General features: G+C 33.1%; 2 pseudogenes; one reads left to right on the top strand and one right to left on the bottom strand.

Moving 5' to 3' along the window:
• The first annotated feature begins 3,536 nt into the window (after positions 1-3,536).
• Positions 3,537-9,451, top strand: LOC143050831 (uncharacterized; annotated as a pseudogene).
• Positions 9,452-15,683: 6,232 nt separating this feature from the next.
• Positions 15,684-18,271, bottom strand: LOC143050830 (cathepsin K-like; annotated as a pseudogene).
• Positions 18,272-19,590: the final 1,319 nt, after the last annotated feature.

Here is a 19,590-nt window from a genome sequence, read left to right as displayed (position 1 = left end):
TATATATATATATATATATATATATATATAATTATATATAAGTACGTCTGAGTCAGTGACAACTCTACGAGTTGTATATATATATATATATATATATATATATATATATAGATTGCCTAACAATGTAATTTTAACACACTATTTAGTATGTCAATATAAGAATGTTTAAAATATTTACAAAATGATGAAAATAAACGCAATATTTCGCTAGACCAACTAGCTTTATCAAGCGTGCATCTATCCAGGTGAAATGTAGATGATAAGAAACTTTTGCAGCTCAACGTCTGTGTTGCACTTAACTGCCTTTAAAATAAGAAAAATTTTTGCAGCTCAATGTCTATGAGCAATTGAATTTAGCTGCTTTGAAAAGAAGAAAATTTTGCAGCTCAATGTATATGTTGTATTGGATTTAGCTACCTTAAAAATACATAATTGGTAGTTGAAAATAAAGCTAGTTGGTCTAGCGAAATATTGCGTTTATTTTCATCATTTTGTAAATATTTTAAACATTCTTATATTTACATACTAAATAGTGTGTTAAAATTACATTGTTAGGCAATCTATAATTTTATTTGTGTAATTGAATTAATCTCTGTACTGATTAATCCACACTCCCTTAGATTTGTATGTCATGTGCTGCTATTTATAGGCACTTATATATATAATTATAAATTATTTACTTATAAATATAATTATTTTCCGTGACTGTATATTACATTAATTTGTAGGATCCTTTACTATAGATAATTTAGCTGATCTGTAACAATAACATCTTCATGCCTTATATATCATGTACTGCAGTACGCCGCTAGATTAAAACTGACGTGGAAAGGTAACACACGGCCAGCGAAAGCTCTTTTTTTTGAGAGCCCAGGTGGTCGTGTGGTCTAGCGGGACGGCTGCAGTGCAGGCGATTTGGTGTCACGATATCACAGTAGCATGGGTTCGAATCCCGGCGAGGGAAGAACCAAAAATTTGCGAAAGCAAATTTACAGATCTAACATTGTTGGGTTGATGTTTAGACGAGTTGTATATACATTATGTACACAGCCATGTATCACCATCATTGATGGCGATCCGATGGATACATCTGTTGTAGAGTTGTCACTGACTCAGACGTACTTATAAATATAATTATTTTCTGTGACTGTATATTACATTAATTTGTAGGATCCTTTACTATAGATAATTTAGCTGATCTGTAACAATAACATCTTCATGCCTTATATATCATGTACTGCAGTACGCCGCTAGATTAAAACTGACGTGGAAAGGTAACACACGGCCAGCGAAAGCTCTTTTTTTGAGAGCCCAGGTGGTCGTGTGGTCTAGCGGGACGGCTGCAGTGCAGGCGATTTGGTGTCACGATATCACAGTAGCATGGGTTCGAATCCCGGCGAGGGAAGAACCAAAAATTTGCAAAAGCAAATTTACAGATCTAACATTGTTGGGTTGATGTTTAGACGAGTTGTATATACATTATGTACACAGCCATGTATCACCATCATTGATGGCGATCCGATGGATACATCTGTTGTAGAGTTGTCACTGACTCAGACGTACTTATAAATATAATTATTTTCTGTGACTGTATATTACATTAATTTTTAGGATCCTTTACTATAGATAATTTACCTGATCTGTAACAATAACATCTTCATGCCTTATATATCATGTACTGCAGTACGCCGCTAGATTAAAACTGACGTGGAAAGGTAACACACGGCCAGCGAAAGCTCTTTTTTTGAGAGCCCAGGTGGTCGTGTGGTCTAGCGGGACGGCTGCAGTGCAGGCGATTTGGTGTCACGATATCACAGTAGCATGGGTTCGAATCCCGGCGAGGGAAGAACCAAAAATTTGCGAAAGCAAATTTACAGATCTAACATTGTTGGGTTGATGTTTAGACGAGTTGTATATACATTATGTACACAGCCATGTATCACCATCATTGATGGCGATCCGATGGATACATCTGTTGTAGAGTTGTCACTGACTCAGACGTACTTATAAATATAATTATTTTCTGTGACTGTATATTACATTAATTTGTAGGATCCTTTACTATAGATAATTTAGCTGATCTGTAACAATAACATCTTCATGCCTTATATATCATGTACTGCAGTACGCCGCTAGATTAAAACTGACGTGGAAAGGTAACACACGGCCAGCGAAAGCTCTTTTTTTGAGAGCCCAGGTGGTCGTGTGGTCTAGCGGGACGGCTGCAGTGCAGGCGATTTGGTGTCACGATATCACAGTAGCATGGGTTCGAATCCCGGCGAGGGAAGAACCAAAAATTTGCGAAAGCAAATTTACAGATCTAACATTGTTGGGTTGATGTTTAGACGAGTTGTATATACATTATGTACACAGCCATGTATCACCATCATTGATGGCGATCCGATGGATACATCTGTTGTAGAGTTGTCACTGACTCAGACGTACTTATAAATATAATTATTTTCTGTGACTGTATATTACATTAATTTGTAGGATCCTTTACTATAGATAATTTAGCTGATCTGTAACAATAACATCTTCATGCCTTATATATATAGAACTCGTCTAAACATCAACCCAACAATGTTAGATCTGTAAATTTGCTTTCGCAAATTTTTGGTTCTTCCCTCGCCGGGATTCGAACTCATGCTACTGTGATATCGTGACACCAAATCGCCTGCACTGCAGCCGTCCCGCTAGACCACACGACCACCTGGGCTCTCAAAAAAAGAGCTTTCGCTGGCCGTGTGTTACCTTTCCACGTCAGTTTTAATCTAGCGGCGTACTGCAGTACATGATATATAAGGCATGAAGATCTAACATTGTTGGGTTGTTGTTTAGACGAGTTGTATATACATTATGTACACAGTCATGTATCACCATCATTGATGGCGATCCGATGGATACATCTGTTGTAGGGTTGTCACTGACTCAGACGTATATATATAAGCTGTTTAATATGATATTTCACATATGATCATAATGTTTTGACAATATCCGGGTAGTTGCATTGTTCGATTTGGCGGAGATTCAACATGATTAGTTCGATGATTCGCAGAACTGCAAATATATGTTATCGTTAAACGTGATCAAGTTGTATTGAAAAACTAAATAATTTTAAAAGGATTATATATTGTGTACATCTATAATACTACCATTGTAACACGATGTGTATCTTTCTAAGAAAATCATTTAAAAGTGGGTAGTTGTATTTATTCATATGATATTTTTGGAACTGATAAGGGGACGTTCCAAGATATATATACATGACCTAAGTTTAAAATCTAAATATAAAATTCTTCTTGGAATCAGTAAAATACTGTCACTGTATTTTTTACTCAGACTTTACACCCACGACTTTTTAGCATTTACACAATCAATTCAAATCCTAATGAGCTTGTTTATGTCATTAAATGGTATTCCTGGTATGATATCTTTCCTATATAAGGACTTAACAAGTATTTTATTCGCATGGATGTTAACAATTACATGTAGGTAAATCACATTCTATAGACAAAAAGCAATTGGACATCATGATGGAGTTTATAAAGGTTTGTGTTATAAATAGAATGCGGGTATAGTATTGTTTATTATAATTCATGCAATCAAATTCCCCTTTACAGTTCCTAATGTATCATTTAAATAATTTAAAATTAATTTTAATGTGCAATTGTTGATAAAAATGCTTACTCTGTGATAACGTACAAACACACTTCCGGTTTGAGTTGTTAAGGTTTGGTCATTCATCCGCTGGGCATTTAGCAGCCCACAATCAATCAATTACTTAAACAAGCATGTATGTCAGTACAAAAGTCAAAAAATCTGAAAAAACAAGTTTTTGTCTGAGTTTGCATGAATTTTTACTCGACATTCTTAATTGGTCTGAATAATTTTTAAAAATTCTTGACAAAGTATGATTTTTTTCTTATAAGGTTCTTTTTTTTCTTGACAAGTGTCTTGACAGTATGAACATTGTCTTAATTTTTTTTTACACTTCCTGTATCATCTGATAAGAGTATGGATTAATCTCGACCAATTTTTGACTGTCTTAAATTTGTCTCGATCAGTCTTGACATATTCTTGACAGTCTTAATAATGTCTGAATATGTCAAGTATTCTTGATTTGCTAAATAATGTCTGAATAGGTCTCGACACATTTTTGACAGTCTTAAATATGTCTTGACACTATCTCAACAGTATAACTTTCGCCTCCAATGTGAACAGACTTATTCTGAACTGTTTATGACATTCAATAGCAGTTAGATTTTTGCCGTTCGCAAAACTGTCGGTCAAATTTGCTTTACTAAAATAGGTGTATCAAGCTTGTAGTGAGATTTAAAATGTGACCATGTGTCTCTTTTGGACCCCACAATTCATCTTTTTTGGTTTGTGCGGCTGAACAAGAGAAGGAAAGGGGAGGGGGGGTGAATTTTATATTTTATTTTATATTTTATATTTAGGATAACTCCTTCCTGAAAAGAAAAACATGTTTAGATCTATAAAAAAGTTATCAAAGGTACCAAGATTATAATTTAGTCCGTCATACGCGCGTTTTGTCTATATAAGTCTCACCAGTGATGTTCATATCAAAATATTTATAAAGCCAAACAAGTATAAAATTGAAGAGCATTGAGGATCCAAAATTTCAAAAAGTTGTGCCAAATACGGCTTAGGTAATCTATGCATGGGATAAGAAACGTTTTATTATGCATGTCTGTTTGAGACCCATTTCAGGAGACCAATAATTTCTATAGAAATCATTGATGGGACTCATAATAAATACATTTTTTTAATTATTATCGGAGTAGATTATAAAAAGTAAAATCACAAAAATACTGAACTCAGAGTGAAATCCAATCAGAAAGTCTATAATCACATTGCAAAATCAAATGACAAAACACCTCAAAACCGAATGAACAAGAACTGTCATATTTCTGACTAGGTACATGCATTTTAAAATGTAGAAATGTCAAAATGGTGGATTAAACCTGGTTTTAAAGCGCATAACCTCTCACTTTGATGACAGTCTCATAAAAATTTTCTTTTAATCTTTGGAATTTATTCAATTTGTTTTATGTTAAAATAATTAACTCAAAATTTTTTTACAGTTTTACAGGGCTGTTTTAAATCAAGAAGCAACAGTTTATTGTCCATGAATAAACTGAATTTTTTTTTTATTCATTTTCATCTATCAACACATTTTTTAAACTGTAGTGGCATGGTCGATCAACTGATAAGTTGTATGGCTGATTACAGGTAAAGTAGTGATTTCCATTTGACAGTTGTGTGGTGTGTAATACCTTAAATGCATATGGAACATCCTGTCCATGTGTACTTATATACTAAATATATATTCAAACAGATGACATTAACATTTTTTTCTTTTGTTAAATGCATGATTTGTATATCATCATAATTTGCTATTTACACATGCCATCTTTTGGTACAATAATTATTATTTATAATTTTTTAAAAACCCACATTTAAATTATTTTATACTTTAGATTTCATAGCCACATTTGTATTTTTAAAAATATTTATATACGTAAATTTTTAATTATTTTACATGCCCAACTTTTATTTTTGTTGTCAGAAGTGTAACTTGAAACAACAGTATATCATTTGTAGAGAAATAAAGATTAAAGTTGTATCATGAATATTGGTCTTGATTTGTAAAGCTCAGAACTCAAGTACATTTAAGACACAATTCAAAATGTTCAGAATATTTCAATCCATACTGAGAAAAAATAAGAATGTCGAGATTGCAAGCCAGTATTCAAATGTCAAGAATTTGTCAAGTAATTTAAAGACCATATTAAGAGTGTCCAGAAATGTCGAGTAAATTTCATACAAATTTAATATAAAAGAGAACTTGTCAAGAAATATTAAGGCACAAGTCATATTTTTGGAGAATGTCGAGTAAAAGTTCATGCAAATTAAGACAAAAACTGGCTTTTCAGACTTTTAGACTTTTGTTGTGTGTGCTGTTGCCATTAGGAGCTTCACTTCGTAATACATGTGCGGGGGACATTATAATAAACCACTAATTTATGCATATTTGATTGTCTTGTCAAAGGTAAACAACTACGTGTTGTTAATGTCCGATCAACTACTGCTATTTTGTATGGTATTGACCAGTCATAGAAAGTTCAACTACCATAAATATCTACACAAAATATCGTCGGCAACAATTATGTGCTTCAGTTGTATATAAAGCTTCTACCTATTGTATATGTAATTTACTTTTTCGCTAGAGAGTAACTATGAACTATATAGAGCTGTCATGTCAGTTAACTGCTAGTAGTCTGATGTTATTTGTGTATTATTGACATTTTGTTTATTTTCTTTGGTTACATCTCTTGACATCAGACTCGGACTTCTCTTGAACTGAATTTTAATGTGCGTATTGTTATGCGTTTACTTTTCTGCATTGGCTAGAGGTATATGGGGGAGGGTTGAGATCTCACAAACATGTTTAACTCCGCCTCATTTTTGCGCCTGTCCCAAGTCAGGAGCCTCTGGCCTTTGTTAGTCTTGTATCATTTTAACTTTTAGTTTCTTGTGTATAATTTGGAGTTTAGTATGGTGTTCATTATCACTAAACCAGTATATATTTGTTTAGAGGCCAGCCGAAGGACGCCTCTGGGTGCGATAATTTCACGTTGCATTGAAGACCTGTTGGTGACCTTCTGCTGTTGTCTGCTCTATGGTCGGGTTGTTGTATCTTTTGCACATTACCCATTTCCATTCTCAATTTTATCATATATTTATACTGTTACATTAATAATCAGTTATGTGCTGTTTACACAAAGATCCCTACTACCTTGAACATTAGTGGTTTATCATACTCCTATGATTCATATTCATGAAACATGGCCAAATACAAGAACACATACACACACGCACACACACACATACACACGAACAATACATACATATATATGACTTTTGTGTAAGATAACAGTAGTTGTCATATATAACTTACATTGGCTAATACATTTTCCTAAACAATCATAAAACATTTGAGTGTTGTAATTTCAGTCGTTTTACAGGGCTGTTTTAAATCAAGAAGCAACAGCATCTTGTCCATAAATAAACTGAAAAAAATCATTTTTTTTACAATATACTATTGGTTATACCTTTATTCTTATATATAATAAAACTTCTTTCAAATCAATTTGTTAGTTTTCGGACAATAGTTCTATTTTACTTCGATAAGTTACGTTTTGTGTCCTTAAAGGAGTACATTGACGTGATTGTTTAATTTAATTGAAACACCAGAAAATCCCTTTGTTAAGCTTTGTTATACGAAAACAAAAGACTCATCGTCTGATCTAACACATCCGTGTTACTTTGTTCTGTATGAAGTTATTTGAATCGCTCGCATATTTTATTGTGAATTGTGTAAACCACATTGTAATGCATCAATTAAAATTAAATAATGTATACAATATTTGATAAAGGTTCGGATAAAGTGTTCATCTAAGCTAAGTAGGTGTATATCAACAAAAAGCCCAAGTATATTGTGAATAGAAGTAAACTGATTAATGATAAATGAAAAATAACTTGAACGCTTTACACCACAGATAAATGAAATTTGATTTGATGGTTGACACAGCACTTGGACAAATAATACAACGAAAAAAAAATCGACTTTATTAATATCACAAGCATATGATATAATAATTATGTTTGTAGGTTTCAAAAACTGTCTTTGCTGTGTATGGACTAATCGGTATCGTTGTTGGCTTTCATTGTGATGAAAATGCTCTTCACTGTTCAACATCACTGAATATTAAATCTTCTTTCACTATGATGGGCCAAGCTATCGGTAAAGTGTATGCAAAGGATCGTGAACTATATTCAATAAATCCAGAAAGAAATGGTCCAGTTCCTATAGATGAAATAATAACTGCTGACGGCTGGAATCATACAAGACATCTACTGACTGCAAATGGATCAATGCCTGGACCACCTATCATTATTTATCAGAACCAGACAATAACGATTCTAGTTACAAACCATATGATAAATGAAGCTGTAACTATTCACTGGAACGGTATTGACCAACTTGGATGGCCAGCAATGGATGGCGTTGCATTTGTTTTCAATGTCCAATACTACCAAGACAGACTTTTAATTACACTTTCCAACTGACATTTGGTGGCTCCTACTGGTATCACTCACATGTGGGCAACCAAAGAGACATGGGTCCATTTATCGTTATTCGAAAAAAGGAACTCAGTACCATTTAAATTTCAAAGTATTGTTCAGGTACAGGAATGGAATCATCAATATAACGCAATGGAACGGTTGTATGCAAAGGTTGAGGATAGGTCCACTTTAATTTTAATTAACGGAAGAGGAGAGTTTAAAGATATTCTTGCACCTCTAGAAACATTTCATGTTACAAAAGGCAATCAATGTTTGTTAAGACTAATAGGCGTCGGTTCAAGGCATGTACTCCTGTTTTCTATACCTGGTTTAAAGTTAGATGTAACAGAAACCGATGGTTTTGAAGTTGTTCCCACTGTCTTTGATAAAATTATTATATATCCTGCTGAACGCTATTATTTTAAACTCGATCTTGATTATGCAACGGAAGGGGTATATAACATAACGGTCAGCATCCTTTCGTCACATAATCTAACAATTGAACGGCCCATTGGACTTGGTTTCCTCAAAGTTTCCGAAAGCAGTTCTCACCAGGCAAAGCTTTATGAAAAGAGCAACACAATTCGAGTCCCCAATTGTCCATTTAATACATTTCCAAACAAAGTCAATATTATTTGCGTTCCTGTAAACAATCTGAAAGCAAGAGGAAATGTAGATGATGACAAATATTTTGTTAATGATATATCAAAGTCGAACGAAAAAAAACCTTACATTTCTTGAACTTCGGTTTTCCAAGAAATAAGTCATCCATTAATGGCAGAGTTTTTCGATGGCCAACTGTGTCTGCTCTTACACAGCCATCTGAAGTTGATAACGACTGTAATGGATGTACATTTGAAGAGATTTGTCATTGTAGCCATTGAACATGAGATCCGGATCTGAAATTGTTATCGTTTTACTAAACCTCGGTAGGGGCGCTTTCATTTCTCATCCTATACACATGCATGGCCATACATTTGAAATTCTCAAAATGGAGTTCCAAAAGTAACAATTGGTGGCGCATTCGCATTTACAGATGATATTATATGCAGCAATAAACTTTCAAATTCTGTCAGTAGTTGTAATAATGCAAAATGGAAAAAATCGTCTTGGACTTATTACAAGAACATACCTGGTATCAACATAGATAATCCTGAACGCAAAGATACGATAGTTGTACCATACGGGGGATATGTAATAATAAGAAGCCATAAACACAGGAGTATGGTTCATGCACTGTCACATTGCTAAACATATGGTGGAAGGTATGGCCTTACTGCTAAATGAATATTTTTAGAACTCGAGGCTACATAGTTCAAAGGTATTACCAACATGTCACAGCTATTTAACGAAGATGTCAGGTGACGTTAAAACAACATCTACAGTATATATATATACGTAGAAACAAGTTCTTCAGGTAGGAACAGATCTTCGAAATAAAGCGTTAGGAAGAAAATTTAAATTTTCAACCTTCGTCGCCCTTATAATCGAATACTTACAAACTGAATATAATTACCCCCATTCAAAGTTGGAACTATCAAATTACAAAATTTCAAACCACAAAATTATTCTATAATAATTTTAAGTGGGTTTATTTATAAGAAGTCTACGTCATAATTATGACATTGCATAGTTCCTTAGAAGATACGTTCAATAACTTCAAGCACTAGTTGAGTTTGTTTTTTGGTGTATATTTAAAACGCATAATATTTTAGAAAGGTGTGGTCTGTGAAGTATAACTTCTTCGAAACTTCAAAATTACTTAGTAAAGACACATTTGCTTTAACAAAATTAAGTTTGCTGATGATTATTTTTGAATTTATTGATACATTCCACGTGTATAACATTTTTTGGAAATGATTTTAGAACGAGATTTTAACGAAAATTTAACGTCAGAAGACTTTATCTTTAAGAACAATAATGTAGCCTTTTGGTATCCTTCCCCTTTTTGATAATCAATAGAAAAAACATATTTTAGCATGATTACTCGTGAATTGTCGGATTTATATGATGATAAAACGGATGATGTAATTCTTGTATATTTCAGCTTCAAAGACTATCCTCCTAGCTGTATTTGTCGGAGTACTTACTGTTCTGGTACTACTTTTATCTGGATATATAATTTGGACTAAGAGGACAATATATAACATCACCGACGACACAGAATTGCTTACACAGTAGTTTATGAGTAATTAGCATGTTCATAAGGTTAAAATGCATATCTACAATGTGTACGATTTGCTGATTTTTATAAAGAAAATACCATTTTTTCTTCCAAATTACTTCTTATAGTATATCTTTCAAAATATAAACCTTCACTTATAATTTATATATGTTTACAACAGTAACAACGGGAAGATTCTTTTCCTCTTTTGAGGAAAGTAAAGTTATATTCATATCGGGAAGCATAGCGTCGTTCTGTGAAAATAATTTAAGTTCTTGGATAATCCAGAAATGTCAAAGTTTTTGTTTCACTGCTATTTACAAAAATGTTCAAGTTCACATACGAAATTTTGGAAGCATGCATTTTGCCAACATTTGTAAAGCCTGCTTGTGAGATATTGTTTTCTTTAAAAAATTATAATTGACAACATTTTAAAAGCCCAGCGACGATAGGACTTCCGTGAATGTATGATAATGGCTTACAATTATTTAGAAAGAATTTATAACACGGCAAACAATGACAAAGAATCATGTGAACGTACGTTTTATCAAATGAGCCTTACTTATTTTTTTGGAAAACAAAAGGAAAGTTAATATCACGCAGAGCAGACTTCGTGTACCTTTCAGGTTTAATTTGTAATGGCGTTAACCTATATCCAAATAGTTGTTTTACTGAACTACCATGTATTTGTTAAATAATTAATTAAAACATAACTGAATATTGAATGCTAAACAAATATGAAGACTCAAGGTTCTATGTCTAATTGAAACGTATGATTGTTGATGCATATCATATTTTTGTTTCTTGTATTGTGTTATACATTAATCAGATTACGTAACATTGTTTTATGTGTATCCAATCATTTTTAATAACTGTTTAAGGCCTTTTGTTGACTTGAGTTGTTAAGACTGTTAAGATTGCCGTCATTTAACTAGGATTAAACACGATACTCACATGTGTACCAGAGGCGGATTTAGGGGGGGGGGGCGGGCCCCCCCTTTTTGGGAAAAAATTCGGTTGCTTATATAGGGAATCATTGAAGCGTGACTGGAGCGGGCCCCCTCTTAAGTCAGTCAGTGGGCCCCCACTTAGGAAATTTTTTGGATCCGCCACTGTGTACGGGAATTATTCAAGCAGGTTATTTTTTTAAATGTTTGAACCATAAACAATTTGATGAAATTCTGCAGTATAAATATGAGGACAAAATTCACAACCAATGTTTGGAATTTGGAATCCTCAATGCTCTCCAATTTTGCTTTATAAATATTTTGATATGAGCGTCATTGATGAGTCTTATGTAGACGAAACGCGCGTCTGACGTACTTAATTATTATCCTGGTACCTTTTAACTATTATCTATCAATAAAATGCCAAGCAAACAGTTTCATCACGCTTAATCATGTACTAGCGTGTAAAAAGTAACGAGCCTTCATGCAATCAATGCTTACATGTATCACTGGTGAATTTTTCTGGCGAGTAAGTGTCGCTCATTTGTCAGTTGTTTATTGTTGTGTTTTCATTTGATTTCGCCATGTGATTAGAGACTTTCCAATTTGATTTTCCTCTGAGTTCAGTATTTTTGTGATTTTACTTTCTTTTCCTTTTCCTTATACATTTGTGGGTTTGCAAGAAACTAATAATAACTTTGATAACTATAATTTAGTTTCTTGTGTATAATTCGGAGTTTCGTATGACGTCCATTATCACTGTACTAGTATACATATTTCAAAGGGGCCAGCTGAAGGACACCGACGGGTGCGGGAGTTTCTCGCTACATTGAAAAGCTATTGGTGGCCTTCGGCTGTTGTCTGCTCCATGGTCGGATTGTTTCCTTTCTTATATCATTTTTGCTAATTACTTTAGGGTAAGGGTTTCAGAAAAAATAGTCTCATTAGATTAGGAAGTTATGGATTGAATGCACTAAGTATTTTTTTAAATTGCATATGAAAGATCTAACAGTGTCTTTTATCTTTGAGATGGAATCAGCAGCAATAGCAGGACCGTGCCTTTGCTCTCCGTTTTCCATGTTCATTTATGGACTTTGTGGCATACCTTGATACACCATGTTATATCATGTGTTTCCGTTTGGTATGAAATAAAGAACGAATACTGAAATTGATTTGCTTTATTGGCCATATTAGACATATTAAAAATATTAAAAGCTGAAGACAAATCACAATTTACAGCGAATGTTTAAATATAAAAAGAAGTGGCAGGTCTAATTTAAAGACGGAACAGTTGTTTTCTCTGCGTTTCAGTTTTAGTGTTTACCGCCTTGTTCCAATCTCACGCAAAACAGTGAAATATACGCAAAAAAATGGATGTAGTAAAAAGATTCATAGTAATCAAAATACAAATAATAAAAAACACATACAGAAATTCTATACAGAAATATTGTCACATGTACTTTGACAAATGCAGTGAAAAGTTAATACTGTTAATGTTTTATATTTGATTACTTAAAACACATACAAAAGTCATTACACATGTTTAATCGGTGCTCCTTTCGAAACAACAAAGAAGGGTATTGTCGTGATACAAGGATCACACAGTAACCAATGTTATTTATCATTTAAAAAAATAAATAAGAAATAGCAAAGGCATGTCAACAATGGGCTGAAGCTCACATAAATAAAAAAAATAAGAAAAATAAAGTGATTGACAAAAACAAAAAATAGAATCTATGTCCGTCAGGTCATTGGTCCACATGCAATATCATCAAACAAAATCCACGGACTCTGGGACAGACAAGTACCGTGACACGTCCTATGGCAATGCGAATCCACACTCAAAAACAAGAGAAAACAAACGACGCAACGTTAAAATATAACACATACAGAAACGAACCACAATATAACAATGGCCATATTCCTGACTTGGTGCAGGACACTCCCAAAGAAAAAAATGGCGGGTGGAACCTGGCCTTGTGGCATGCCAAACCTCCCCTCTCATAGCCATGTGAAAAGTTTTCATTTTTTTTTAATAACTTTCATTCAAAACTGGTTAAACAAATTTTAATTTTTGTCTTACTACAAATTCGTCGTACCTGTGCTTTACCAACTAATAGTCTTGTCCATTCTGTACACCATATCAAACAATCAAAGCTGCATGGTCAGTGAAAGAGGCATTGCAGGCTGGTTCGTCAAAAACTCCTGTAATACATATTATAAGATCGCACAATTTACAATGTATTAAGTAACCAGTTAACAATATGGAGTAATGGCGAATGAGACAGTATTCCTCCACCTCAGTGTTGACCGGCTAGTGATTACAGTAGTAACTACTTAGACCAGTGTAGTCAATATAAGAAACTAAACAAGGAAATGCATTTCCCATATGTAAAGGAACTTTAAACACCGTACCAAGGTAAATAAGTGCACAACTGGTCTAATATTTACATTTTTTTTATCAAAACCATTGATTTTAGGCAGAACCGCGATTTTTTAGGGGGGGGGGGGGGAGTATTATTAAAAAAACCGTACATGTCTTATTTTCATAAATAAACTTCAAAATCGATATTGAAATTTAAAATTTTGAACTTTAACATGATCTGTTTAAATTTGGATGTCAAATACATTTAATTTTACGCAAAATTTGTCCTCGATGAATTAAAAAAAAAAAAGGATACAGATTCATAATAATCAAAGTACAAACAATAAAAATTTACAGACATGGAAAATGCACCAAATTGAAGTGCCGGGTTTTGTCATCATTTCTGTAAAAAAGAATGTGTTACCTGTGTTTTTCATCACGAAGTGTTCAAACTATCCAATTTGGTCAGATTATTTTAATTATTTGCTATGCAAATGAATGTTTTTCAATTTATAATTTAACAGTGTTTTCTTATTATCATATCTTATAGTACGTGGAGTTTAAACTTGTGTATCGTTTCGTTTACAGGCTGAAATTAGTTAATTCTATTCAAAAGAATGATTTAGCTAGCTATAAAAACAAAGGAGTAGGTCCGGTAAGGGCCGATCTCGGCCTCAATTTTCAAGTTCATCTAAAGAAAGATTTTAGACACTTTCTAAACACTTAAGTGTCTATTTCAATTGATTCAATTAGTTAATGTGAAAGATTTCAACTTAATAAGTCATTTAAAACGCCCCTGTTCAAGCTCAAATATGAAAAATCTACCAAATATGCAGACAAATGTCACTTTTCAGATGGTTTTTGTCAAAAATGAAAGTGGCCGCATCCGTGTTCATCCTCAACCTTTATATATGTTTTGTATTATCATCCAATACAACTTACATTTCAATATTAAGGATGAACACGAATGCGGCCACTTTCGTTTTACACGGAAACCGTCTAAAATTTAACTAAAATGCTATAATTGTGAAGATTTCAGTAATTTAGCATGACTTTATGCTGCTACTACTCGATATATGTGCATTGTATTGTAAAAAAACAGCCTATATTCATGTAGCAGAAGCATTCTACTGTCCAATAAATAACTAATAGTTTACATTTTAACTTTAACAATTTCGTGAAATTGCTATATTTTGGGGCCAAAAAGGGGTCTTACCGGACCTACTCCTTTAATCCACCATTTTCTACACAAGAAAATGCCTGTACTAAGTCAGGACAGTTGTTATACATTCTTTTAATGTGTTCGAACTTTTGATTTTGCCATTTGATCATTTTATTACTAGGGACTTTCCGATTTGATTTTTCCTCGCGGATTTCAGTATTTTTTGTGATTTTACATTGTCAATACTGTATTATCACTTCTTCATTGATGTATAAAAGGTCAGAAAATGTCAATAAGGCCCTTTTAAAAAAAACCAACCCACTTCTATTTAGTACAGTTTTTGCAATTCTGTTTACTGTATAGTCGAATTTATATTTTAATAAGGAACCAACCTCTCTCGAAATGTTAAAATTTTCTGTCAGCATCAATCGCTATTGATATTGGTCCTACTGTTGCAACGGCAGATTTCAAAGCCTGTTCATCACCTTGTGGGATTTTGGTATAAGCTGTGTCTGTAGCTCCGACATCGGACTCTCGAAATCTACAGGTCCCATTCTAACAATTATACGAGGAAATGATGACATTCTAAGTGACGGGTCTAAGATTGTAACAATTTTTTGTTATGTCGTTAAAATACGACACAATTAAACATATACACATTCAGACATAATAATATTTCTTTGGTACCTTGAAAGAAGGACGTAATGACTCCTTAATTTTATATCATTTGTGTTATACGTAAGATTAAGTCGATTCCCTCCACCCACCTATTATTTAACATTCATTTCAAATTTTAGTATCATATTTTCCATGTCCGCAACACAATATCCTGCTGACTTCGGAGCATATAATGGACTTGTCTGAAGATATTTGTTTACAAATGTTTATCTAGCATTGATGTTTTCGTCCTGTTAGGACAGTGCTTAATCAAAGTTGCGAAGAGCAGCGGCCGAAAGTATAGATACAACAAACGTAGCATAGTTATCTGGGGTCTGTTTTCCAACTTGTTGATAAACTATTTATTTTACGTTAATAATTCTTATTAATGAAATATGCGCGATACTGATGGAACAGATTTAAGTTCTCCTTATTTCAGTGTTTGAGGGTTTTTTTTATAGAGGAAGATGCTAATCATGTATTTTTTATCTGGTCGATATCTGAAAACATTGACCTAACATCGAATGACATGTTAGCCTGATATTTACCATACTTAAAAGTGCAATCTACAAGGTTCTGTTTTGACAAGGAAACCAGATTTCCAGTTTTCTTGAAAGGCTGACCTTCAAGAGCATCAGTTGAAGAAAATAACCAGCAAGATCCACATTGTCCCTGAATAAAGAAAATATTTTTATTCTTGTAACGAACGTTTTGATTGCATATTCAGACTATATCTACCTGTAATATGTTCATACCTAAGATAACACAGATACGTATTATGCATCTTATTATAATGTACCAGGTATCACCGCGATATAGCCTTGTTGTGCTAATGCGCCTTAAAGCAACCAACAATCAATCAATCAAATGTATCACGTAAACGTGGTACAGTGCGACAAATTTATGTACTTGATCGTGCTGATAACTATATAGCGTCAACTATTCTTTCTGTTAGAATAATCCAAACACCTCTAGCTTCGACATGTTGGTATCTAAGATAAAATTTGCCGTTAATCCAGAATGTCTAAGGATATTTTTCTTAAGTTGGAATTTTAATTTGCAAACAAATATAGCTTATGCTAAAGTATTTATCTCTAATAAAATATGAAACGTCAAATCAACGTTTGCTCTCTTCAGATATGAATATTTTTTTTTTTTTAAATCGATGGCAGTTAGGGTAAAAAACGACGAACACACAAAACAAGTCTGAGAAAGGGTAAGAATACCGACCTGATCTTTCACAGGATTCACATAACCTTGTTGTCGCCAGTCAACTTCGTCTGGAACTTTGAAATTATCTGGCGGGAGATATGTAGAACCCCATTTTATTACATTGTTTGACATTTTGTATCCTTACATTTTCTGAGATACTTCTTTCTCTGACTGACATTGAAGATAACGAATTAAACTAATTGTTTGATTACAGAAGATGATCGAAAGTCGTGTTTTTATCAATTCCCAATATTGATGTTAACTCATATATTATTAAAGAATAGTTATCAAAGGTACATGTACCAAGCAAATAATTTAATACGCCAGACACGCGTTTCGTCTAAATAAAACCCATCAGTGACGCTCAAATAAAAATAATTCGAGGGCAAAACAAGTACAAAGTTGACGAGCATTGATTACCCAATATTCAAAGAATTGGCTACGGTTATTTTATGACTGGGATAAGATAATCATTAATATTTCGAATATTTCATATTTTTGCAAACAGTTCATTTATACAAATGACCATATAATTGATATTCATGTCAGCACCGAAGTGATATTTTATAACAGAAATTGTCCATGCAATGTTTTTGTTATATCTAAAGTTGATGTTGTTTTTCTCCAAATGATTACAAAGAATTGTTCTGTTTATATTTTAATACTCGATATTAATCACCCTACGTTCGACCGTTATGTACATTTTTTAGGTATGAAAAATGCGTTTGGAAACAAAAAGTATTTTCTTACTAACAAGTAATTTTTCATGTTAATTCAATGTTAAATTCGCGCTTATTAATCGCTTACCATGTCATCAAAATGATTAATTCCAAGCCAGTAAGTATGTTCTCCACGATCTGCTGCCACATTGTGATGCTCAATAAAACGGATATTGTCTTCCCATATCACTCGTCTAATTAGAAGGAAAGAAATGCAATCAGATATAATCTTTAATTGATATATTTTAAGTAGTAGCAGATTTGATTAGTAAGACATGCAATTAAATTTTTAAACATTTCGTACTGTTGCACAACGCCTAAACGTATATAAGGTCGTGTGCGCAAAACAGAAGTAATTTATTATAAAATTCAATAGTGTTGAAACAAAGCCTAAATAAAATACGTTCAAAACACATGAAAATTAGTATATATCATATTTGCAAAAAATTTGTAAAAAATACAAATGATGAACTATACAACATGTACAAAACATAAATAAAGAGTGACATAATTATATCATTCTACTTAACGATTGTTAAATTACGTGTCTTCTATTAGACAACAGTAACTTTTTTCGTGTATTACCTAACTGATACACATGATATAGTTCCTGATTGCAGTAGTTTTTTATAAAGTATTTTAGATCAAATACTATGGGCATTGGTTTGTGCAATATTTCGGGTGCACTACAAAGAAAACTCGGGGCTATATTGTTGATAATCAAAAAACGTAAAGCCTACCTTTGTAATTCTCAATATTATCTTTATACACTTTATTATAAGATTTCTTGTAGAGTTCCCATTAATTGTTTAGACTAATGGATGTGTATTTCAGCGATTAAGAAACTATATTGCCAAACAAAAATTAAGACAGTTTTACGTAGATCTGAAATAGAAAACATGAAATTGATAGCAAAAAACAAACATAAAGCCCTTTTTAACTAATTTGTTTACGCATGTTGTACTGTTACACCATTTCTATGTTATAGATATTGGGCTGGAATGAAGTTGACGCCTGCAAAAAAGATCAGCCTCGCTCAGTTTAGTTTTATCCTTTACATAAGGTCTTTTCACATTTCCTTATTTTATATAAAAAAAAAAACAATGTCTTTCCGTTTATTAAAACATTAACGACCTATCTGTGTTAAAGATAGATTTTAACAATAATGCACAAATGTATGTTAAAATGGTATTTAGCAATACATTGTCACGTTTGGTCTTATTCTTTTTAATGACTTGATTTTTTTATAAAGTCCAAGGGACAACACATATCTTATTGTGATTTTTTTCATGATCGGCCATATATCAACAAAATCAAAATACTAATACGAATTTAGTTATACAATATAAGTTCACTATTTCAAGTTCTTATGAAAATTGAGAAAGGAAATCGGGAATGTGTCAAAGCGACAACAATCCGACCATAGAGCAGTCAACAGCCGAAGGCCACCAATGGGTTTTAGATGAAGGGAGAAACATCCGCACCCGTAGGGGTCCTTCAGCTGGCCCCTTAAAAAATATGTATACTAGTACAGTGATAATGGACGTCATACTAAACTCCGAATTATACACAAGAAACTAAAATAAAAAATCATACAAGACTAACAAAGGCCAGAGGCTCCTGACTTGGGACAGGCGCAAAATTGCGGCGAGGTTAAACATGTTTATGAGATCTCAACTCTCCCCTTTATCGATGTCAGAAGATGTAACAGAAGATTAAATTGTACACTTAATGTGAAGTTTTTAAAAATGGACAACTATGTATACCAATTGTAAGTGTTAGTTTCCTGTCACAATGTAATTAATACTTCGTTAAAACACAATCGTATTGTGTATATTTATAAAGGCTAGTAGAGCATGACCCTGCTATTATCAAACAACACAACACACTGTGTCTTAAGCTCCCGACATTTGTTATTCTTCTTAGTCTTAAGTCTGGTTAGACACTTCGGATTTGAAAATAACAACAACATATAAAACACGATTTACAATGAAAACTAATAGATAACAAAAACTAGTGCATACATAAGTAATGTGTTAGTATTGGGGTTCACTTTTTGGAAGTTTAATATATAGAAATAAATCTCCCCGAATAGTGCTTGGAATGTTCATTTAATAAAATATACTTGCAGCCTAGTACACACTTTTATTTAAGGGCCATCAAGTGACCACATCCGGGTGTGTGATTTTCTTGCCTTGTTGAAGACCCAT

The sequence above is a fragment of the Mytilus galloprovincialis genome, chromosome 11 (genome assembly GCF_965363235.1).
Source record: "Mytilus galloprovincialis chromosome 11, xbMytGall1.hap1.1, whole genome shotgun sequence".
Taxonomy (NCBI): Eukaryota; Metazoa; Mollusca; class Bivalvia; order Mytilida; family Mytilidae; genus Mytilus; species Mytilus galloprovincialis.
Note: the sequence above shows the minus strand (reverse complement) of the source record. Positions and strands in the feature narration are given on the sequence as shown.